The following is a 25250-nucleotide window of genomic DNA, read 5'->3' on the forward strand; positions in this document are numbered from 1 at the left end:
CATCAAATCATATTTGCATAAATATTAAAATTGTATCAAAATGCATTTATTCAATTTGCTTAGAATCATCAAAAAACTCTTAAGTGAGAAAACAATTAAAAGTATTACTTTATTTTAAGGTGACGAAGTTACACATTACTACATGTACTTATAACGGTAAATTATGCAAAATTACAAGTAACCCTAAACCTAACCCTATATGTAACTCTATAGTAACTATGTAGTTAATTAATATTACTCAGTACTCACTTAAGCAAGTACAATGTAACTACGTCACCTTAAAATAAAGTGTAATCCAATTAAATGTATTCAGTATGAACATTGTTTAAATATATGGCTAGCAACAAGCAATATTCAGTTAGTGAAAATGTATGATATTGAAACCAGTACTATTGTTTAATAGTACTATTACAGAAATTTCATTTATGTATGACTGACAAACATGCATCACATTAAGTTAATTAGTTTGTTTATTTTTAACTATGTTAACTGTGTTATCCAAAAGGATGGGAAATTTGGTTACACTTTATTTTAAGGTGTCAGTATTACAGTGTAATTATACATTTAATTACTGATTAATAATAATTAACTACTTGTACTTACTGTAGGGTTAGGGATAGGATGAGGGTTTGGTTTAGGGTTAATTGCATGTAATTATGCATAATTTATATAGTTATTACTACGTGTAACAATGTATATGTAATTCCAATATATAAATCTTTAGTTTAGGCCTATATATTTGTTTGTTATTTTGGGCTGATTTATAGGATGGCCAAGTATAGACAGGAAAGTGGGTGTTAGAGGGTGAGTGGGAATAGGACATGGAAGTTGGACTTGATCCTGGGTCTCTGCAACCTACCAAAGCTCTGACAATGAATTATTTTTTTTTTCACTCAAATAAAACGGGTATGTATTATATTTATTGATGTTTTATCCTATGTTTGTTTTTCTTATTATACATGTGCTGTATGCAAATTGCCTTTGTGGTCAGGCATTTTTTCCCTTCCTGTTTTCTTAGAGATTTAACAAACATTAAAAAAAATCTAATGGGCTTAATAGAGAACATGTCTCTCAGATTAGCCATAATACATCACTTTCATTTTTCATAGCTACACATCAGTTGAGCCCAGCAGTTAGAGAGCAGCCGTTTGCCAGTTCTAAGATCATAAGGGAGGGCTGCCAGACCCCACGTCCTTCCCTCCCATGTGGCAGAGTTGGCTGCATCTTTCCCTTGTTTGAATGTGTATACACTTTACTAGTGATCTCGCCTGTCTTTATTGCACGGCCCGGGTTTCTGTGGGCCGCCACAAGAATGTCCGCTATTTTCTTTCCATTATCCCATGGCTTAAACTTCTGGACCGGTGTTTGGTGCAGACGGGCTGTTGTGGAAAAAAAGACAAGTATTAGGCCATTTTATAGACTTCACAGTTGCTGACATAATTCAGCTATTTTTTTTCCGCTGTGGAACGTCAGGGAGGTTAAACGGCTCCCTGTGCGGAGGCCGTTATCCGAACAGCCCTCTCGTCTCTTGTTTTCCTCGCGTCTTCTCACATTCACTCCCCTTTTCTCCACTCATCCCCTCCTCTTCACCTCCTCTTGTCTTGTTATTGCTAGACAATTACAAACTCCCACTCAGATTAAGAGCCAAGTGCCTGGTTCTTAATTTCTCAGGCCAATTTAATTTGTTATTTATAAATGTAGTTTATAACACCACATGGCTGCTGCGAAACGTAGATTTGCACCAGACTCAAAATCATAATTCTGTATGTCATATCAAGGGTAGATGACATTTTAAAATGATTTTTTTTTTTGCCGGTAAGGTAAGAAAAAATTTAGACATGCATTTTATTTAAAAAACTTTATTCTTTAAAAGTACGTTTAAAACTCCTTGATAAACAAGATAAATTTACTTTCAAAATTGCCTAAGATGTTTTGCATTGTTGCTGTACTTCATAAAAAAAAAAATGTAATTCTTGTCTAATAATTATGCATGCAGTTTTAATGTCATATATTGAGAGAAGTTCATTTGTCACAAAAAATGAAAAAGTTGATCATTTACTACGCCTACAAAATATATTTTGTGGGATGCAAGAGTCCACTAGTGAAAATGCTTTTATTTTCCTTTTTGTTTTTTTAAATACATTTTTTTTGTTACAAATTAAATGATCAGAAAAGTTTAAAAATGCACTTGAATTTCAGAGTGTCTTAGTATTTGGTTTTTCCCTTTTTCCTTTAATGGCAGCAGCACTAGCTGCATGAAAGTTTGTGTAAAACCTGAAGATTGTGTTATCAATAGAAATAAGAACATATAATCTTTTGGACGAATAATCAGAAGTTCACATGATCGGTGTGACGAATATACTTGATTACTGACCTGAATTTATCATAAATTTATGGTAACACTTTACAATAAGGTTCATTTGTTAACATTAGTTAATGTATTAACTAACATGAACCATGAGCAATACATTTGTTATAGTATTTGTTAATCTTTGATAAAGTTAATAACATGAGGAAACAGCTAGATTTTTAAGTCACAGTGCATTAAATAACGTTAACAAATACAACTTTTGATTTTAATAATTTAAACATTTACTACTACATTAACATTAACTAAGATTAATAAATGCTGTAGAAGTTCATGTTAACTAATGTAGTTAACTAATGTTAACTAATGAACCTTTTTGTAAAATGTGTTACCAAATTTATATATAATCAAATGTCCTAACTTTTCTTAGTTTTACATCTTTTAAAATTCTAAAACTTTTAAACCGGTTTATTCCTTGTTTTAAATGGAAAAAGATTATTGTTGTCTCTTTAGAACCCACTCTATATAAATTTGAACTTAAATTCTTGATATTGAAAAAAAAAAAAAAGTTCATAGAAGTTTTTCATCAACCACCTGTATACAGAGTAAGGGCATTTATTTAACTGTTATTATAACTTAAGTTTATTCATTCATTCATTTAAGTAAACACTATTCAGAACTCTGACTCAAGACTTTTCTTGAATACATGTTCTGCTCTATTTGTTCATCTGCCGACTATATATTATTTCTACACACAGATGGCATTTCAAGACAATGAGACATCTGAACGAGAAGTTGAAAAGAACACCAGGTCAGAGGTGAACACTTCTAATGCACGCATATAGAGTCAGAAATACTTGCCGTTTCTCTCATTTAGTCACTTTCATTTTTTTTAGGAGTTGTCTCACTTTTACAGGGGCTATAGCTAAGCGGAATCACCCAAGTCATTCTGTGCGATTGAAAGTAGTACTGAATTATTATGTTTAACTACATCTGTTTCTTTTTCTCTCATTATCACAATTTCCTTTTTTAAAAAGTAAAATCTTAATTGTTAGGCAATTACAACATCTTCCCTTCATTTGGCGCAATGGGCCATTGCGACAAATCCTCTCTAAGGTAGAAACTGCACCTCAGAATCATTCACATTGTTGTGTAATGCTCAGAAAAACATTAGATTTGAGGAAGCTCTCGCCTTTGCTCAATATCAGGAATACTCTGACTCATTAAGGCCTATATGAAACCCTGGAAAACGAGTGACAGTTTGGTATGATTTCTCTGATGATTCAGACTCCAAAAAGCATTCCTGACTCGAAAGGAATATGCCCGCCGGTGTTAACGCCATTGTTAAAGGATCTGTTTCTCTGTCCTGGTTTAGTTCTGATGGTTTTGCCCTACTTTTACCGGAAGTCAGGTCCCCACCCTGTTGCAAAAGGCCTTTTCAGCATTCAATTGCATAATCCTTCTCTGGCTTGTTTGTAGAATTGTGCGTCAGCGAGCACTCCTCTTTTACACCCTGTTAAATAACCATTCAGTCATAAACAAACTACCTGAAAGAGCCACGTTTGTTTACACAATAAAAAGACCAGTGGTGTTGAACCGTGCAGAAACATGTGAATTCCGTGTCAGAGAATATATCGTCAATTTAAATATTGTGCTCTTTCTGATTTGTTGGGACAGGCTGGATGTTGGTCATCAGCTGTGCGTGTGTGTGTAAAGATATGTTGAGACAAGCTTGGGATTTATCATCAGAATTCCATTCTTTCCTTCATGTGCTAAGTCATTCGGATATTTTCCTGTCTCCTTTCGGGAAGAAACACAGCAGAATCAAAACAAACGTGGCCAGCTGCAGCTGTGCTCATGTAAAATGAATAATAATATCAGACGAGAATTTAACCATCACATCATCAACTCTTTAACATCTTCTGTGTGGTACATATATTAGAACAGGGGTTTTCAACTTTTTTTCCCTTGTGAAAGAAGTATAAAACCCATGTATACTGTATTGAAAAATGTACACTCTAAAAATGCTGGGTTAAATATGGACAAATCCAGCGTTTTGGTTGCTTTGACCCAGCGGTTGGGTTAAAGGGTTAGTTCTCCCAAAAATGAAAATTCAGTCAATAATTACTCACCCTCATGTTGTTCCACTTTGTGAGCAGGTACCCAGCAGGTTGGGTCCAACATTTAAAGGTGCTATAGAGGATGTTTTGTTTTATACATTTTTGCAATATTACTTGAAACTGTCTTTACTAACTGATAAAAGACTATTTATTAGGTGCACTGAAAGGAATAATATCAATATACATCAATTTTCAGAAAACTATGCTGATTTTTTTTCTTCCTCTTAAAGGTGCCCAAGAATTAAAAATTGAATTTATCTTGGCATAGTTAAATAACAAGAGTTCAGTACATGGAAATGACATACAGTGAGTCTCAAACTCCATTGTTTCCTCCTTCTTATATAAATCTCATTTGTTTAAAAGACCTCCGAAGAACAGGCGAATCTCAACATAACACCGACTGTTACGTAACAGTCGGGATCATTAATATGTACGCCCCCAATATTTACATATGCCAGCCCATGATCAAGCATTAGACAAGGGCAGGACGTCTGGATGTGCACAGCTGAATCATCAGACTAGGTAAGCAAGCAGGGACAATAGCGAAAAATCGCAGATGGAGCAATAATAACTGACATGATTCATGATAACATGATATTTTTAGTGATATTTGTAAATTGTCTTTCTAAATGTTTCGTTAGCATGTTGCTAATGTACTGTTAAATGTGGTTAAAGTTACCATCGTTTCTTACTGTATTCACGGAGACAAGACTGTCGTTATTTTCATTTTTTAAACACTTGCAGTCTGTATAATGCATAAACACAACTTCATTCTTTATAAATCTCTCCAACAGTGTGTAATGTTAGCTTTAGCCACGGAGCACCATCAAACTCATTCAGAATCAAATATAAACATCCAAATAAATACTATACTTACGCGATTAGACATGACGAACACTTTGTAAAGAACAATTTTGAGGGTTATATTAGCTGTGTGAACTTTGTTCATGCTGTTAAAGCCAAGCGCGAGCTCTGTGGGCGGGGAGCGTGAGCATTTAAAGGGGCCGCAGCCTAAATCGGCTCATATTTAATGATGCCCCAAAATAGGTTTTTAAAAAAATTAATAAAAAAAATCGATGGGGTATTTTGAGCTGCAACTTCACAGACACATTCAGGGGACAACTTAGACTTATATTACATATTTTAAAAAGACGTTCTACAGCACCTTTAAAAACTAGTTTATGTAAAAATAGTTATGTTGCTTACATTACATATATATCATTAATATCTTAAGTTTGCACGTCAGCTTTTGTAAATTACATTTTGTAAAATTTTCTTCTTTTTTTTAAAAAAAAGTCTTATTTTGTTGTGTTTTTCCTCCAAGGAACCCCTTTGTTGGTTATCAGTTCCAGTTTGCAAGAATCATAAAAGTACCATCTTGTCTTAAAGTACCATAAAAATACCTTGGTGTGTAAATGTGGTAATCATTCAGTGGTATCTTTAAAAAATAATGTGCATGAAAAGGAAACAGTCTTTCCAAGTATTATGCAAAAATAAGATTGCTAGAAGTTTAACAAGAGCCCCTTCTTTTTATGTTTATGAAATTTTATATTTAAATTTGTTTCATGTCGGACAAATGTGCACTGTGTCACTGGTGATTGAGTTACCAGTGTCCCAGTGTTGACGGGGACAGTGTTGACAATAAAGGCCATTGCTAGTGCCCTGATTCACAACTTGGGGAACTAGGTGGGATAATGAGACTTAAGGTCATGAGGTCACACTGTTTCATCTCCCCTCCCACTCTCACCATGCATACCTTAAATGGAGCAACAGTTGGCTGGTGACACATCATTTCTGTATTTGTGATATGAATGGATTGCAGAGAAGCAGTGAATGTGTGTGTTCCTGTGTGTGTGTGTGTGTGTGTGTGTGTGTGTGTGTGTGTGTGTGTGTGTGTGTGTGTGTGTGTGTATAAAGGAAAGTTCTCTGATGCTCATTCATGCCTTTTTGTCAGAGTGAGTTTGGCACAGGTGCAGAACTCACCCTTAGTAACGGCCGTTTCTTGCCCAGAGTTTCTTTTCCTCTTTTGATCAGGGGCTCGTTTCTGCCCCCTTGGGTTTCCAATTATCATCCCCCTCCATTTCTGTCTCCCACTCATGTGTTACAAGGGTCAGTGATGTGACTCTCATTTCTGTCTCGATCTAAAAAGTTATTGAAATGCAATTCATGCAAAACATTAAAGCATTACACCACCATGATTTGACATGTTTTACCATTTTGTTGTTTCATTTAAAGGCTGAAATATTTGGAAAACTTGTGTGAAAAGTTGGTGTGGCATCACCAAACATTCTATTTTATTGTAATGTGACAAGAAAGATATAAAGCAGATAGACCCTCATCACTGTGATTATCAAACATTCATTTATAAAAAAAACAACAACAAAAAACGTCTATGTATTTGTGATGCAAGGACCGTATAGTAGTTCTTTAGTACTTAATTATTGTACTACATTTTCAGAATTATTACTCTTTGGAACAAAACATTATTGTATGGAGTCAACACATATTACATTTCTTAAAAAGAAATAATAAAAATGGTGAGATATAAGTAAAACAAAGGGATAAAGAAAAAATGATCACATATTAAAAAAATGTAAATAATATTAATTGTTAATATTAATATTCAAAATGTTTATTTGGGGACCAGTTCACCCAAAATGAAAATTCTACCATCATATCTTTGGAAACCATGTGATTCTTTTGAAACACAAAAGGAGTTATTTATAGCAGAAAGTCCAAGCTTCTCTTTTTCGTAGAATGAAAGTGAATGGTGACCACAACTGTCAAGCAAGATTTTCAAAGCAAGATTCTGACTTTTTAAAAATAAAATATAAAAATGAATAACTTTTTCAGCTTCATTAGACTTGAAACGCTTTAGAGCGTCACAGCCCCTGACTCCTGTTCACTTTCACAGCGTTGAAGGTAACCGCTCAAACATTCTGCCTCTCTTTTAATGGTCGACATGAGTAAATGATGACAGATTTTTTTTTTTTTTGGTATACAGTCTTGTTAATATGAAAAATTATTTATTTGTTTACGCCTATCCAGAACCGTATTTGCCCTCTTTATGTCTCTTAATGTAGATTAGAAGTCATTCATCGTACTTGTACATTTCTAAAGCATTACTAATAATCATCTCTCTTTGTCTTACAGTGTCATCGCCCATGTGAGTGTAACCCACCACCAAACCACCCTGCACTGACCAGATCTGCACTGCAGAAGAGTCACACAGCAGCCTGGAGGCAAGGAAATCTGACCTTTTGTTCAAAGGGGTTCATATGGTCAAGTTTGCCACAATATTAGTGACTTATAAATAGTGCGATATTTCTTACTCATTTTATGTCATAAAGTTTCTTTGTTTTGAATTTGCCAGAAACCCCACACATTTGTTCATTTCCAGATTTAAATTCCACATGCTCACCGTAGTCTCAGACTTTTGGACCACAACATATTTTGGCTGGTTCGATAATGCGTTTAGCTACCAGTAAGCTTTTTTAAAATACATTCAGCAGATTCAAAACCAGCAAAGAACGCCCCAAAAAAAGGGCTGCAGATTCTGTCTGGGCCTGCTTATGATACATGGCCCAGTTTAATGTTATTAATACTAAGGTCTGATTTCATTGAGGTCTTTTTTTCTGAATGATAAGTGTGTGCGGTGGGGAAATAACCTGTCAATGTTTGTGAATTTCCCTGCTGCTTACTAGCGGTTTCACACTTCTCACACCAGACATGTGGTTTGGCATTTTTTTTTTACTATGAGTAGTACAGCCTGTTCCTTAAAACACGTTCCCCTCCAATCGCATGCGCATATGCACGACCCAATGAGGAAGTGATTCTATTGACAAGGCAAAGATGGTTCAGGCTGATCTAGAAATGTTCTAACCATCTTCCTGGCACTCACCTCAATTATTACGTGCATATGCATGCATAGTTGTTTGCTTACTGTTGTGGCTTTAAACCTTAGAGCTATGTAGGTTGTCCTGTTATCATTTCTGACTCACTGAATCTTTATATTATACATCTACATTTTTAAAGCTAAAATAAAGACTAACAGGTTTCCCAAAAATTCTTCCTGGTTTTAAATAATTGGAGAAAGATCATTATCTTTAGTTCCGGAAGTACATGCAGATAATACGCCTAGTATGCGTAAATCACTTATTGGCTGATTATATGACCTCTGTCTTCAGTCCAAATGCATGTGTTGCTTTCTTAGAAAATTCTGGGGAAGGTTTAATTACAGAGAAAATCAGCACTTGCTTACGAATGTGAAAAGAAATAACGAGAAGCCTCCAGTAAATGATGCTCTTGAGCTATTTTTCCACTCAGAAATAGGAAGTGCACTTGAATATGTGACGTCAGTATCACGTCATGTCTATCAACACTTCGTGTGCAAAATAGACCTTCTTTAGAACTGTTTAACAACTTTTAGACATGCAAAAGGAGCAGTGATGACCTTTTGCTTGTTGTGAAATAACTGGGATGTTGTTGCTAACAATATATCGTGTCGCAATGTATCGCAATATAAAAATGCAACAATATGTATTGTGTATAAGTCAGTCAAAATTAAAATTACTGTGTGAGGGGGGGAAAAAAATCAAGTTTACAGAGTTTTAGTGTCAGTACTACATTAAACTACTATATATAATGTTGAATATAATGTATAATAATGCAGTGATGGAATATATACCATATATACCAGTAAAAATTGGCCTACATTATTTTAAATATATCTAGTCAGGGACAGAGTGCAATACTCGTCTAAAATAATTCTGTATTTTTCAGCTTCATGAATAGTCATGAATATTTTTATTCTGGTATCAACATTGTCTTGTGCAAGAAATAGATAGTTCCAAATACAGAGACTCACCATCAGGGTCTTTGCTCAACACAGTAAATAAGTTTTGCCGCATTTAGTGTTCATGATCTTCATTGTAAATGATTCATGATCTGCTGCTCTTGTTGAAATCTCTGTGATGTATAAATATCATGTTGCACTGTAAAAAAAAAAATGTTGTGCTTGTCAGGGTGCAGCATTTGGCACGTGCCCACAACTGCAGTGCATGTGGGATTTATGATAGAGTTCGGCCTGCGCTATGTATCAATCTGCTTTTCTGTAACTCATCTTTTCTGTTATTTTATGCTGCCTGGTCTATTAAAGGCAAAGTGGCATAAAAAATGTTAAAGGTGAAGTATAAAATTTCTGTGTAACAAACAAATTGAAAAAGTAATAAGTTTCAAACACTCCATTCCATCTGTTCCACCCCAAACTCACACCATTGGTTTTAATAAAATACATTTTATTATATTTATAAAATACTTTTTCAAATTTGTGTTGCCGTGTTTTTCATGAGCGGTCAAATATTAAATACTAACAAATAGTACTAACATTTTAAAGCTCCAATTTATAGGGTACCAACTTAAAAGCTGAATAGGTACGATGATGAATTGTGTATGTGCAGGAGGGTAATGTGAAGGATAATGTGTAATGTTAATGTAATGTGTAATGAGTGATTTTTTTTTTTTTCTTTTTTCGCTTGTATGGATGGAGTGTAACAAATTGCTCCTAAGGGAGATAATAAAGAGAATAAACAGTTTGAAATTGTACAATAATGTATTGTGCAATTATGTATATACATAATGTACAATTAGCCATTTTCCTGTTTGATCACCACAGATAAAGAAATAATGTAACAAATGTACTTTTTCAGTGAGTACCACTAAACATGGCAATTTTTTTCAATCTTTCAGAAGATGACAGTTTGATAAACTTGAGATTAATACAAAAATAGTGTACATTCAGATTAGATTTACACATTGAGATTAATACAAAGAATAATGTAGATGTTAATATTATAGTTTCAACACTGTCAGAAAAAAGATACGGTGCTTGTCACTGGGAGTACCCTAAGGTACAAAAGTGAAAAGGTACATCTTTGTACCTTACTTACACCTAAATGGTGCATATTAGTACCTTTAAAGGTACACATTAGTTCTTTAAAAGTGCATATTTGTACCTTAAAGGTACATATTAGTACTTTAAAAGTACATATAAGTATCTTTGTACCAGTGACGAGCACCGTACTTTTTTTCTGGCAGTTAAATTACATTTAAATATGTTTAGACAAGTTTAAAAGCCTGTTTTTGCTGGTTTTCCTAAATTATCTTTTGGATTTATTTTATTCCCCCCCCCAAACATCTGGTCTTTTCCATTCTGAGTCTGTGCCTATTCGGTGTTAGTTTTCAGTAAAGCAAACCTAGGGTGAAGGCAATATGGGTCTCAAAACACCTGGTAGTGCCAGACTGTCTGCCAGGCTGCGCCCAGTCTCAGGAGACTGACGATGTCATAACTCTTGTTCGTAGCGCCGTCATTGGCAGGCGGGATGTTAACTACACATTATTGTGTGTGTGTTTTTACCCTCAGGTCTTTATATGGTGAAGGGGGCAGAACTCATGCCGCACATACACACACACACACACACACACACACACACACACACACACGTGTTCCTGTCTGTTCAAAGGTGAGAGTTCTCAGGGCAAGGGTTACTTGTTTTAACACACACACACACACACACACCCATCCAGGTTGGCGGCGGTTTATCAGGGAAAGTGGAGCTCTCCTCTCCTGCAGAGCTCATCTGTTCCTGTGCCACCCTACAAACCCCCTGTAGACATTAGTGGGCTTTCCACACTCCCCACCCAAGGGGCAGGTGGAACACACACTCACACTAACCAAACACCTCCTACTGAGTGGCATTGAATAGGACAGCTGCCCAGGAGATTAGGGCCAACTGCTTTGTGAGTAATGCAGTGTCGGCCACCATCAAAGCCAGTTGTGTTGAAGAGACAGGATGTGAGGCAGGATGTCCAGATTAAATAACAGACCTATTAATGTCAGCCTGACAACAGCGCGAGAGAGGAGAAAACTTGTCTGAACTTTAGCTGTCATAATTTGATATGCCACGGAACAATGCTTTTTGATTTCCGATGAAATAATCCGAAATCATGTGACTCTGTGAAGGATTCGTTGCCTTTTTTTATGCACAGTCATGTATACAGTCATAAAATGTCAGTGATCATGTGCGTGTGTGTTCACAGGGTGTAGGGTGTGGGAACGGTGATAGGGGAGGCCCCTGAGTTCTTCACGGCCCGGGCAGCCGAGCTGTCAGGGACGGGCCCGTGTGATGAAGCTTATGAGGAGTTTGCAGAAATGTTCCACTCAACAATGTTAAGAGCAGTCAGGTGGGTCATATCACATTTATGCCTCCCTTTCTCTCACCTTTTCATTTGACCTGCTTGTTCTCTTGCTATCTTTTATTTCAGCGCTCTTTTTATTCCTCTTTTCTGTCCGGTATTCAATCCACAACCACACCCCCATGTTTCACATGATGCCTGTTTCTTGTTCTCCTTTTCTCAAAAACGTTTTTTTGAATATTATTAGAGGTGATTGCTTAAACAAGCACTAATACTTATGTTAGAGATTTAAACAAACTTGACTTGTGAATGAATGAATGAAATTTCACATATAGAACACTCCCGTAATAGTGATTTACAAACATTACTAAGGAAACCTATCACATGGTTTATCCCTCTGATTAATCTGCAACCATTAGGTGGGCTGTCGCCATGGCAACTGTGATAATGACTGAGAGGAGTTTAACCACAATAGCCTCATCCACTCGTAAACATAACCAACTGTTCTGAAAACTGGTGTCAAACAATCTCACAACCTGATGTCTTTCTGTTCCACAATTTGATCGAACAATTTTTCAAAACGGCACATAACTCATCCTGCACCGTTTGTGCTATTTGTTGTGCATTACTTTTCAAAGCAAAACAACTGCATAGACTTGCATTGAAGGAGGGACCTAACACCTCAGCAACCACATAGCAACGCATTCACAACCATTCAAATACTCTATCAATGGCATAGCAACGTGCTAACATCCATTCAGACCGCCATATAAATGGCATCCCATGCTGGGGAAATGTCAATATCAAATTTCACATTCTTTTTTTTAATTATTATTATTATTTATATTCAATTAATTAATAATTGAAGGAGGGACCTAACCCAGAACACCTTAGCAACCACACAACAATGTGTTGACAACCATTCAAACACTCCAGCAATGTCATAGCAATGTGCTAACCATTCAGAACATCCTAGAAATGGCATAGCAACATGCTAACATCCATTCAGACCGCCATATAAACGGCGTCCCTGCTGAAAAAAACAGCATATGCTGGTTAAGGTAGGTTTTGGAGCTGGTATGCTGGTTTATGCTGGTCCATGCTGGTCCATGCTGGTCCTGTGCTGGTCCATGATGGTCCTAAGCTGGTCCTATGCTGGTTCTGGACCAGCTTAGGACCAGCATGGACCAGCATAAACCAGCTCAAACCAGCATACCAGCTTCAAAACCTACCTTACCAGCATATGCTGGTTTTTTCAACAGGGATAGCAATGTGTTTCCAACCATTCAGAACATGGTAGCAATGGTGTAGCAACTTGTTCAGAACACCCTAGAAATGGCAACAACTTGCCAAACCATTCTGAACACTCTTGAAATGGCATAGCAATATGCTAATAACCATTCAGAACACACTAGCAATGGCATAGCCACGTTAACAACCATTCTGAGCACCCTTGAAATGGCATAGCAATGCGTTAACCCTTCAGAACATGATAGCAATAGCAACTTTTTCAGATCACCCTAGAAATGGCAACAACTTGTTAACCATTATGAACACCCTTGAAACAGCATAGCAACTTGCTAACCATTCAGAACACCATAGAAATGGCATAGCAATATGCTAACAACCATTCAGAACAAGGTAGCAATGCCATAGCAACTTGATCAGAACACCCTAGAACTGGCAACCATTTAGGCCACTGTAATGCTATAGCAATCTGTTAACCATTCAGAACTTGCAAACCATTCAGAACAACCTAGCAATGGCATAGCAATGTGCAAAACCAACCATTCAGAACATGGTAGCAATGGCATAGTAACTTGTTCAGATCACCCTAGAAATGGCAACCATGCAAGCCACTCTAATGCTATAGCAACTTGTTAACCATTCAGAAATTGCTAACCATTCAGAACACCCTAGCAATGGCATAGCAACTTTTTAACCTTTCAGAACACTTTAGCGACTGTATAGCACCACCTTGGCAATTGTCCTGGCATTATGGTGTAGGGTTTTGCATGGATAATATTTTCTCAGAAAATGTAATTATCATATTTCACATTCTTTTTTTTTTTTGCCCCCATGTCAAAAAGCCAACCAATAAAAATATCTATGAACACATTTTGTGTGTTATGACAGATGTAGGTCTTTCTCAACAGTCTTTCTCATGAATGGGAAGTTTCTAGTCATGTCAGACTTACGGGGAACCTTTATCTTGGTTGTTAACCTCAAACCGTCACTGATGGAAGTATGTATCATGACTCATTTGTCATGTGGTCATTTTGTTTCTGAATTACTCTGCACCTCAACAGCCAATCATTTCATTTACAGAATAAAAACTTTGTGATTACATAACAGCATTGATGCATTTATTTTAGGACAACTCTGCAGTTTCCAGCAAATGTGCAGATGTAAGATTTCAGTTCTTTACTGCACAAAACACATTGTGGACATGTTGGCATTTCATTTGGTTAACTTTTAACAGATTTATTTGTAGCATTTGATCGGACGCATAGCCAACAACATAAGATATGGGAGTTTTCTCCTCCCTAAAAGCCTGTTTATTTTGCTATCCTAGATTTTTTTTTGATTATTAGTTACATTTTATTAATTGCATTCAGCATAGTTTCTCATCAAAACAGATGGGGTCACGACCCACTAGTTGAGAGCCGCTGCTATATATTAATATGTGTGTGTATTTTTATTTTTTTTGCTTATAAATGTTTATGTGTGTATGTCTATTTGTGTTGTCCTATCCTCACATTTCTCCACAATACCGAAAGAGGATAGTTGTTTAATGAAAACTAGCATTTCCTTTTCAGGTCTCTCAACTTACTTTTTCGAGTTGCGGTGTGTCTCCTTTGCTTTCTCTACCTCTCCTATCTGTCTCTCTCCTGCGCTCTCTCTCTCTCTTTCTCCCTTTTTCTATCTCTCACTCCCTCTCTGTCGCTGTTTGGTCATTCTGACGTCCGCTTCTGGATCACAGCATCTCTTTCTGGCGCTGCAGGAGAGTTTCCCTGTGCAGTCTGAAGCCTGATTCCCCCAAATCTCTGCTTTTACTCCTCATTTGCTCTGTGACTGAAGACGGCATGCTTTCTTCTTCTGTGGCTTTTTTAAAAATCTGCCGAAATCTTCTGCCACTTTGAATTTGAAATCATCCTCCAGTAGCGCTGCGAGTGAAGACGAAGCGGGTCCCTTTTTCCTAAGCGGATTTGATTTTAGTTTGTTTTCTAATGCTTTTTTGTAAACTGCATTTTGTCCAGGACAATATCCACAGTAGTATTGCAAATATTGAGTAATTGTCAATTTTTAAAGATTTTTCAGCTTTGACGGATGATTAAATGGGTTTTTGTGTGTTTTACTAATTTGTTTATGTGTTTCTAGGTGCGTTTCTGTGTTTGTGTGACGTCTAAGTCTAACAGAATGGATCCAGACATCCTTTGCCCAAAGGTCAAGGGCATGGGATTATATGTCAAGTGTCTGTGTCGTCATGTTGGTTTGTAGAGTGCACCAGACATATCGCACGTGTGTGACTGAACACGCACAAGCCAGGCTGGCACAAAGCGACGAGACATCATCAGCTGCATCCATTTATAGTCATGACCAGCTGTTTTCGTCATAGTCACGTTAGGGGATTTTTTTTTTGTTGTTGCTGTTGTTTTATTTTATTTAAAAAAAAAACAGTGTTAAAACAAGAGCAAAAACGATCTACTTCCTTGTTTAATTTGGATTAACACTGTTTAAAAAAAGCTAATATTGTTTTATGAATCATTGTCTCCAGCACTTAAAGGGTTAGCTAGTCTGTGAATTCTCCTCTGCCAACTCCCAGGCAGTCGAGTAAGTAACCCGATTCGGAGGCATCTGCTCGGGGAAGGGCGTGTATCGGCCTCCCCCCTCGCCCTGATTCCTCTCTGCTCCTCTCCTCCTCCCGGAGCTGTGGTTAGCCCTGCCCTTATGGGTCATGTGACTTCTCTGAAACTCCCTCCTCCCCCTGCCTCCCCCCGTGTTTCCAGTAAACTGCTGAAAGGAGGGGCTGAGTCAGTCTTCAACCAGCTTCCCTTTGACCACAGCTTGTTAAAGAATTTGTCAACGTGGACTCCAGGGTGTACATTTTTTCCTCTTTGTGATAGATAGATTTGAATTTTTTTCGTCTCTCCCTCCCTGGAACGGTCCGATTACGTCAGGCACCCATTATCACTTCCTGCGCTACGCTGTAGAAAGAGAGAGAGAGTGTGTGAGAGAGAGAGAGAGCGGCTCGTATAAAGGACTTTGATATTTGGTGGCATGTTGTGCCAGAGACGTTTGTCTTGATGCCTGTCTGAAAGGGTTTCATTCAAAAAAAAATAAAAATAAAAAAAATAAAAGAAGGGGATAATAATCTGAGTGGGGGTGGGGGGGGGGTTACAATTTACTTTATAACCTGATTACGGTCTTCCTGTGATTCTCCCAGCTGGCGGTCTGATTTTCCGGATCGTGTTAGATCATCCGTAATGTTTGCTTTTGCAAGCTCACTTGCTCCAAAGACGGACAAATTAACATTCCATGCAAATGAAAATGAAAAACGATGCAAATAGCCTCATTGAAATATATTACCTGAGCTATTAGCCTTTGTATCAAAAATAACAAAGAAAAAAGAGTTGATGTTAAAGGGTTAGTTAGTCCCAAAAATGAAAAGTTTCATGTTTTACTCACCCTTCTGTCATTAAAAACCTGTATGACTTTGTTTCTTCTTATTTTTTTCCATATAACGCAAGTCCAGTGTTGTTTTGGTCCCCATTGACTTCTATTATATTCACAAAAAAGCTGTTTTCCACAGAAAAAAGAAAATGCATAAATGATCATAGACTTTTCAATTCTATTAGCATTAGCCAGGCTCAGGTAAATGTTGGTAGTGTATACGAGTGTTGCTATTGTTACCAAGGTGTCATTGACTTAAGGGGAAGCTGTAGAATGTGGCGTGAAAAGAGGAATATTATTAGGTGTGAACGTGGATTAGGGAAGTCTTTCGTCTATATGCGTCAATCCTCGTCATTTCTCTGGTAACAAAAGCCTATCGTGACTTACGGCGCTTCACTAAATTACTAAGTAGAGCATTTTTGGGGTAAAAATAATCAGTAGCCTTTCCAACAATGGATTCTGGTAAATCCATGTCCTGAAATATGATCAAAATATGCCATAAACTGCTTCCAGAAAATCATATGCCCTCTGAACTTATGAACTTGAAAACAAGCCCCCAAAAAAATCAAAAATAAATAATAACATCAAAAGCTTTACAAAAAATGCTGAATAGTGCTGGAAACATATTAGAGAGCCTAAACTGTCTCCCATGGTTTTACTGAAGGCGCACCTTTGACGAGATCTCTTAAATGTAATTGCTGGTAAACCCTGCCCTGAGGGATGCTGGGTCGGAGCTGGTAAACGCGGGGAGGTTGTGGTGGCTGAACGCTTTGCCAAATGGTAATTTTCCATGTGCATGAGAAAAAGATTGAAATAGATTGAAATAAAAAAGAACAACCAGTCTGGTTATTCATTCATTGAGTCAGATGGCCACTGTTGTGGTTACAGAAGGAAACTTCCCACTAAAATTATGAATACGTCACATAACGGCATGATTACATGTGTACCGCTCTATAAAACTCTGAAATAGCTGCTCGATTTTGCTCTCATCAATTTTCTGCTTTGTTTTCAGGGTTAAATGACTAAGGGGAATTAGTCAGCGGCACAAGCGATACAAAACATTCTGAGAATAACTTTTAGTCTGCCATATGGGGTACGTTTTGTTGCTAATATTGGAAGTTATCACATTTTGCTGCATCTGTTCGGTGTGGGGTAGATGGGCGGCGAGTGATAGTGTATACAGATGTCTGGAGATAAAAGATACCTTTGAAGACAGATGAGAGACTTGTGACTGGACCTGAATGCAGTGATTTAGTCTTGACATTACTCAGCAGTTTCTTGTGCCCGTTTGAATGTGACTCACTGCTCGGAGCAGAATGATGTGTTTGTAATGGGGATGGGCATGAATGTTGCTCTTTAATCAAACACTTTCATCCTGCGGTTTAAAGCTGATCCAGAGTGCTCAACCTCTCAACAAAAGACATTCCTCTCTTACCAACCTGACATTTTCGACAGCCATTTTTATGTCTGGTTTACTGTAAAAAATGAACAGAAGAATCTAGAGAGAGAGAGAAACGGCAATGGAATGAAATGTGCTGTTGCTATGTGTCCAAACAGTCTTTGTGATTGGACAGAACAAATTCGGAATTTTCAAGTTCGTCCAATCAAAACGCAGCTGTTCTGCTTGCTCCCCATCACCCCTCCTTTCTCTCCCCTGCCAGCTTTTCTTGGACCGATTTGATGTCCATATTAGGTTTGATTCAGTAAAAATCCCCTCCCATGCCCTTCGACCATTATATTGAGTGCTAATGTACTTTTATCTCTTGCAGCAAAAAGCATTCTCAACCTATGTACAGTAAATGAATTAAAGATGATATCATTGGCCCATGTCATCAATATATTAATTGTATTTGCCACCTGTCTCCAATTCTGTCAGTGCCCCTGCTCATTTTTATGATCAGTGGGTGTTAAAGATTTATTTTCAATTATACGTGATAAATAGAGCATTATATGTGTATGCACTGAACTGTAAAAAATTATTTGAATGAAAAACATGCACATGCATTGATCCTGAGATGAATGGTAATGTTTCATATTTGCAGAATGATTATGAAATGCATTTTTATTTTTACAATGACTTAAATCCTATAAAATGCATGAATAGCTCAAATATTATTTAGAATAATTGTTGTCATTTTGTTAACACATTAAAATGTCTGTTTAATAGCCTAATAATTATTTTTACCAGTTTTGATTTGTATAATAAAAATTATGATACTCTTAAATGCTTTTAGATTTTCATTATGATATATATATATATATATATATATATATATATATATATATATATATATATATATATATATATATATATATATATATATATATATATATATATATATATATATATATATATATATATATAGGATTAAAATTAAGCACAAATCTAGCTACTACAAATTTTGCTGTTTTAAAATGATTAACCTGGTTTGCTTATCCATCTAAACCCATCATTTAATTTGCAATTAGTTAGACTGTTATAAATGCATAAAATAAAATGAAATCTGCATATTTGTTAGTTTGTTACTTTATCAAAAGTATTTATGTCTGCTAGACATCTGCAAACATCCAAAACATTGTCCTTAAAATCTGCTATTATTATCTTTTCCTAGATGTTTTTTTTTCATTATATATTTTTTTGTATATATATATATATATACCACCCCTCTTCCCAGAAAGGGAAATCTGCAGGAAAATCCATGTCATTTCAGTAAAATAGCCTTTTGTGAGGAATAAAGCTTCAGATATGTCAGGCTTTCTGTGACTCACTGGAAGCACCTAGGCGTCTGGTCTTGTCCCCCATTCCAATTCAATGGAAATTTAAAATGTGTCAGTCAAAGGTTCATGGATCTTTCTGGTAAGGGTTAAACATTTGAATGTTTGTTTTGTAAAATTATATAGTATGGAACATAAGAATTAAATGTTTTAGGTAAGACACATGTTCATTTTAATGTATCTAATATTTTGAGAACAAATCCTGCAAGATATATGCATTTGCAAAATAAGGTTCTTTTAAAAAATATATAGTTGTCTTTTTCTATTTCTAAGAAGTGTGCTACAGAACAGTAAGTTGATGTAATTAGTGTAGTTTAACTACTTGTTCTTAAGTGAACACAGACCTTCTTATCTTTCCCTCTCTCCTTGGTTTTCTACAGATAACTCAAAAGTAGTGGGTAGATACCAGATATCATATAAAAACAAAACAAAAAAAACATACTAAGAGAACAGAATTTATAAATGCACTATTACAAATCTTTTTCATGCTAAAAACATGCCAATTTTCTTCTATTCTGTAAACTGTTCTTCTCTTGCTTTATCAGTTTGAATTCTGGCTAAAATCCACATCAATCCTCCTTTGATTCCTTTGTTCTTAAGATACTTCGATTTGTTCTAATTGTTTCATCAAAATCAGTTAATTCAGACATGCTTTTACATTATCTGAAGCTCAAAAACAATTTTAAAAGTATGTGTTTTTCAAACTAAATGATTTGTAAGATATTCTCAGAAAACGAGGCAACATTTTGTCCTGTGTGTTAACAGAATCCTCCCAAATCATGTTAAATAATTAAAACTTGCAAAATAAGATTCTTAAAAAGTGTTTAATTACAGTGAAGTAAAGTTTTTTTTTTTTTTTTGATCAAAATCAGTTTAAAACAAGTGTTTTAAACTGGGAATGATTAAATTAACTAAATAGATGAGTTAATACATTTAGTGCATTGTCAGAATGTCTCTGCACTACAATGTGGTTATTATTTCAACAAGAATTTGATGTACTCTTTAGATATGTTTTTGGTCAAATAAAAAATAATCAAATAATCATTTCAGCAAGCAGTTTTTCACAGTGTATTCAGATTTGTCTCACTTTTATGGACGGGTTTAGGTGAAACGGATTCATTGACTAAAAATCAAAAGTGACAGGTGTTTAATGTATTACTAAATCCCTAAAATATATTTCATTTAAGCTTTAACGCAGAATCAAACAGTTCTTATGTTAAAATGAATTAAACAAAATAGCTTTATCATTACTGTTTTGCTATTGTCGTATTTGTCTCTGTATTATCATAACTTCATTTCTATTTGCCTGCTGGCATAGTAATATATAAATATTTTTTACTAGACGTTAAATCATTTTTAGAGCTCTGTAAAACCTTGAAAAGCTACGCTTAGTTTTGCTCGGCAAAGACCACAATGTGTGTGTGAGCATTTTTTAAAAGAATTATTAGTAATGTCACTTTTTTTCTCCAGCTGTCTCTAGACAATTGTGGAAAATGATTTTACTGAGCTCTAATTATAGTTCTTGATAATGTAAAAGCTCAGTTTTAAATATGCTTTTCCTCCTTTTCATATATTATGTAGCCTATCTGTTAGTTAAACCACAGCAGACCTTTGAATATTATTACACATTAAATGCATCAAATTTTGATACTTTAAAATACTGAAATATCAATTGTTTTATCTGTGTTATGTTTTCCTTCAGGCAGTCTGCATAAAAGCTTAGATAACGGTTTAAAAATATATATATGTAAGGGTAAGCTCAATGGCTAACTCTTAATTTTCAACAGTCAGATATGTTAATTTTATATATAACTAATTTTTCTGATAGCACTTTTCTTTTTAACTCTTTTCTTCTTCAGACCTTTGCCATCAGAACAAATTTTGCAATCCTAGAGGTTCCTCAGGAATTCTTGCCCGTGTCTCTGTTAGTGTTCTGACGAATAGAAAACCTTTCAGGGTTATTAGTAATAGCAAGAATATGTCACTGTTTGACAGTGATGAATAGCTTTATTCAGAGCTTCCACTTTCAAAAAAATCACAATTTTATTATGGAATCGGACTGAAGGATTCTTGTTCTTCATCATGTGTTTTCCAGAATTTAATTATTAATGCTAACTTATCTATTTTACTTTCATAAAGAACAAAGTAAATACCACTGTTACTTTATTGCATTGCATTTATTTAAAATATATATTCAGAATTTAATGGGTTTTTTTTTTCCCCCCGATGCTTTCCTAGACCTTTACAATCTTTTTGTCTATTTCAGATCTCATATCTGTGTCATGGACCACCTCTGGACATTTTGCCAAACCCTTTCTGGACTTTACCACTGCTTTACTTAAAGCACTGAAAATAACGACACACTCGGAGGTGAGTAAAGACTTTGTTTCTCACAAACATACAAAAGTGATGCTGATTCCTCAATAGAAAATAAACTGTTGTATACAGGTTGTGGGATTTGTGTTCACAGTTCATGTTAGATGACGATTGTGAATCTGAATCATATATACACATATTCAGATTCACAATCGTCATCTAACATGAATTTGACAGTACAAAGGTTCACTTGTTTCTGACATGCAGACATTTAAGAAATTGTGCAGCAATCATGTGTTTGTGTAATTCTTAGTTACTTGCATGCAAACAAAGACAAATAAATAGGTAAAAGAGAAATGTACATTATTATATAGTTGTATATGTTTGTGATTATATGAACACTTAATATATGTCTCTATATGTAGCCTATATGTATGTATATATTAAAAAATATATGTATCCATACATATATAACCATAACTACAAGGTATTCATCCAAAGTATATTACAAAGTATAATGTTTCCATAACTTCATATTTGTGGAATCAGGATGTGACTCTAAAGTAAAATCAGAGGCGGCCATTTTGTGTTTATCTTCCTCCATTTTGTGAAAGTTGCAGCTGTAGCCTCTTGACATTCATTCCATACTCAGATGTATTAAATTATGGTGGAAATTGTCCAAATATGAAGTAACGCATACTTTCAGTAGTTTCAGTAGAACGATGCTCGGAAAGCAAGTTTAGGGAGTCAGGCTCAATTTTAACATATATCATATATACAGGGTACTCTTTGTTTTACATTGTACCAGTGCATTTAAAATGTATTTATATATTTGTATGTGTATTTAAATACCTTTGCACTAAATGCCTAAAGATAAGATTGGAAAAAAGTATTAATGTTGCCTCTTCACATTCACCATGATGAAGTGGGCCTGAAAAAGATCTCTCGTCTAGTAATTTCAGCAGAGTTTACTCACAGCTTGTTAACATAACCGTTATGACAGCTGGCAAAACACTCAAATTGAAAATGAAACATTACTGCCTTCATATCGGTGTTTGAAATCAATCCACATGCTCTTATATGCATAAGTGAAATGAATCTGTAGCTGTAATGAAAATGTGTAGCTGTTTGAGATTTTAATGTTGTTTCTTTCTTAGAATTAAATGCTTGTAGAGGTGACGCAATCCTGTTATTCCCTTATACTGCAGTAAGGATGTAACAAAATATTCAAAATTAGCGGGGACCAAATAATGAATCTGTCATTGAAAACCCATTTTAAAACACATCTGTTTTGTTTACAGCATTGCCTTATAATAATGCACAATAATTATTTTCTTTAAGTAAAATGTAAGTTTGTGTACAAATACCATACTTTCTTAAGTCCCTTTAGATATGTCTCATAATAACTGTATTGATGTGCTAAATGATGCAATGATGAGAATAGATTTGCATTCTTTGGACTGTTGTGGTAAAGTTGTGTGTGTGTGTGTTTCCGAGGAGGAGGAAAGGGGAAAAGTGAAGCGAAGGAGTGTGTGCATTGGTGTGTATGTAAGTTGATGAGAGTAAGAGTGTGATCAAGTGTGTGCGTCTAGGTAAGTGCACGAACGGTGAGACAGAAAATGTGTGAGTGTGTCAGTGTTAGTCATACATATACAATGTCTGAATGGCCTCACCTGTGGATCAAGTGTATTCAGACACACAATATGGTTTTGTATATAACATGATACACTCGTCTCAGATGTTTTCTTTTATTTCATTGGGATTAACCCTCACCTATTCTGGCAAGCACTTACTGAGATCTGGTGCTGTACTGGTCTTTTAGTATTAGCATGTTTTGTACATTTTGCTGTTTTGTATATCATGATTAGATATATTAAAAAAAAAACAGAAACATAGGTATTTATGCTGTTACGCAGCAACATAACCATATACGCCATGTGGTTTTATTTTTTAAGTGTTATTTATTTTTTTATAATTAAGATTTACTGTCTATAATGGTTGTTTCCATTTGTAAACAATTTATTTTCACATGACACATATTCTTTATACTTAATTCCCCTAGACCCACCAAAACATGATTCAAAAATAAACAATTCATGCATGTACTTTAAAAATTAAGCATATACTAATTTAAACTGCAAAATAAAGTGATACAACTAATTAACCTCCAGATGTGATTACGCAGGCCCCAGACATTACGGAGTGTGTTTGTGCGAATCAGCAATGACAGCCGTGACAAACACTGCAGCAAAAAAACATAATGAGTAAGTCTCAACTGATTGAGTTGCACTAGGCACCAGCCAACAAAACCCCGACCCCCAACACCCACACCGCCCATCCTGCCTTTTATCATGGCTGAACTTGTGAGTCAGCAGGATCTAGACTGGACAGGAGCCATCTTTGATCCTGCTTTTCTTCCAGTCAGGTTTTCAGACATGTTTTTGTTTCTTTTCTTTTTTTTTTTTTTAACAGTACCCCCTCCCTCGAGTGTATTAGCTGTAGCCCTGGGCCTTACAAGGCTCGCACCATCTGTATGAGGCCTTGTCTGTCAGCTCCGAGATGTGTCATGTTGTGCTTTGACCTCTGATCACAGAAAAAGCTCTCTTTCTGCTGACCACCGCCTGCTCATTTGCTGTGTTAGAAGGTCCATAGGGGGGCATCTGATGTGGTTATGAGTGTATCACCCAGTACCACTCCCCAATGAGCACATGGATAACTGATGGAGTGACTTCTCTCTCTCATACAGAAAGTCTTTGTGATACCTCCAGCAAGCACATATAGTGGAGCAGATGGTGGCCCTCATTGGGTGAGTAATTTAAGACATTGACTTATATCTGGGGGCCCATGAGCAAATGGAAAGGCAAAAATGGTGTGTGTGTGTGTGTGTGTGTGTGTGTGTGTGTGTGCACATGTGTGAGTGTGTGTGTGTGGTTTCGGTGTGTCAGAAAGGGTGGGCGGACTACTTAGATGTATAGCGGAAAAAATGAAAGAGTTAAATGAAGACAAGGAGAGAAAGTCACCAGCAAATGTACCACTGAGCTCCTTTGTTCTGTACGCTGGGGAAACCCTGTACATAGTCTGCAAGGTGTCTACCTACAGTTCCCATAAAGCATCAAATTGACAGTTTGACTGTGGAAATTAGTATGGTGGTAGTGCCATTGGTAAATTACAGGCCGAAATGAGATCATGGGGTCCAGACTTTGTCCGTTGCTCTGAAATTCCCATCATCTTGTTTTCAGAGCTAAATGGCCTAGATAGACGGGAGTTGTTGATGCTGTACGCCTACATGTTGCTTGTTGTTATACTCACTGTGCGATCGCTTTCACAAACATAGACTAAGCTTGAGCTTGTATGATAAATATGTGTTTTAAAACCATATATGCTTTCTGGAAGGTATTAAATGACGCCTGGATTTAGCTTTTGGGTTAAATGGAACTTGAGGCCAGACACTACAGGTGAATAGGGTAAATATTTCAATTAATATTTATCACTATTCTTTCCTCACTTAATTAATCACGGAGCGTTATAAGAGTTGTTGATGTTTTCTGAAATGTTATGTTTAAATATGCAAATGAGAGATTTTTTTCTAATTAAAAGTGTAGTAATCTGCACACTTTTCCAGAATTGAAACCTGAGCATTGTATGAATGTAATTTCAGGTTTAAAAATTCCTGTTTCATTTTGCTGTTATATTAGAGTTAAAGGTTTTCTCTTTTTATCAAACACCTGATATAAATCAGGTTAATGATATATGAACAAACCCCTCTGAAACTTTCAGAATATAAGACAGGAATAAAACTGATAAGTTTGGTGCATGTAAGTGCTACTAAATTGGAGATTTCTGGCTCAGTGCATAAGAAAATA

At 35.9% G+C, this 25250-nt stretch overlaps 1 protein-coding gene and 1 long non-coding RNA gene across 7 annotated transcripts in view; one reads left to right on the forward strand and one right to left on the reverse strand.

Moving 5' to 3' along the window:
* Positions 1 to 1245: 1245 nt before the first annotated feature.
* On the reverse strand, positions 1246 to 17156 carry LOC125262773. The gene is made up of 3 exons (XR_007183601.1): positions 16040 to 17156; positions 6412 to 15830; positions 1246 to 1379 (listed from the first exon to the last, which is right to left on the reverse strand). It is a non-coding gene; the product is annotated as an uncharacterized LOC125262773 (long non-coding RNA).
* Positions 11532 to 25250, forward strand: part of rps6kb1a (ribosomal protein S6 kinase b, polypeptide 1a) — a 63997-nt gene continuing 50278 nt past the window's right edge. For 4 of the 6 annotated variants that reach the window (XR_007183596.1, XM_048181605.1, XM_048181604.1 and 1 more), the window contains exons 1-3: positions 11532 to 11670; positions 21338 to 21441; positions 24134 to 24193. The gene's annotated coding sequence lies outside the window, so the exon portion shown is untranslated. Of the gene's footprint in view, positions 11671 to 18694; positions 21217 to 21337; positions 21442 to 24133; positions 24194 to 25250 lie in introns of those variants that run through there. The other 2 variants (XM_048181607.1, XM_048181606.1) reach the window with 2 other exon arrangements.

This window comes from Megalobrama amblycephala, linkage group LG2, assembly GCF_018812025.1.
Source record: "Megalobrama amblycephala isolate DHTTF-2021 linkage group LG2, ASM1881202v1, whole genome shotgun sequence".
Classification (NCBI taxonomy): domain Eukaryota; kingdom Metazoa; phylum Chordata; class Actinopteri; order Cypriniformes; family Xenocyprididae; genus Megalobrama; species Megalobrama amblycephala.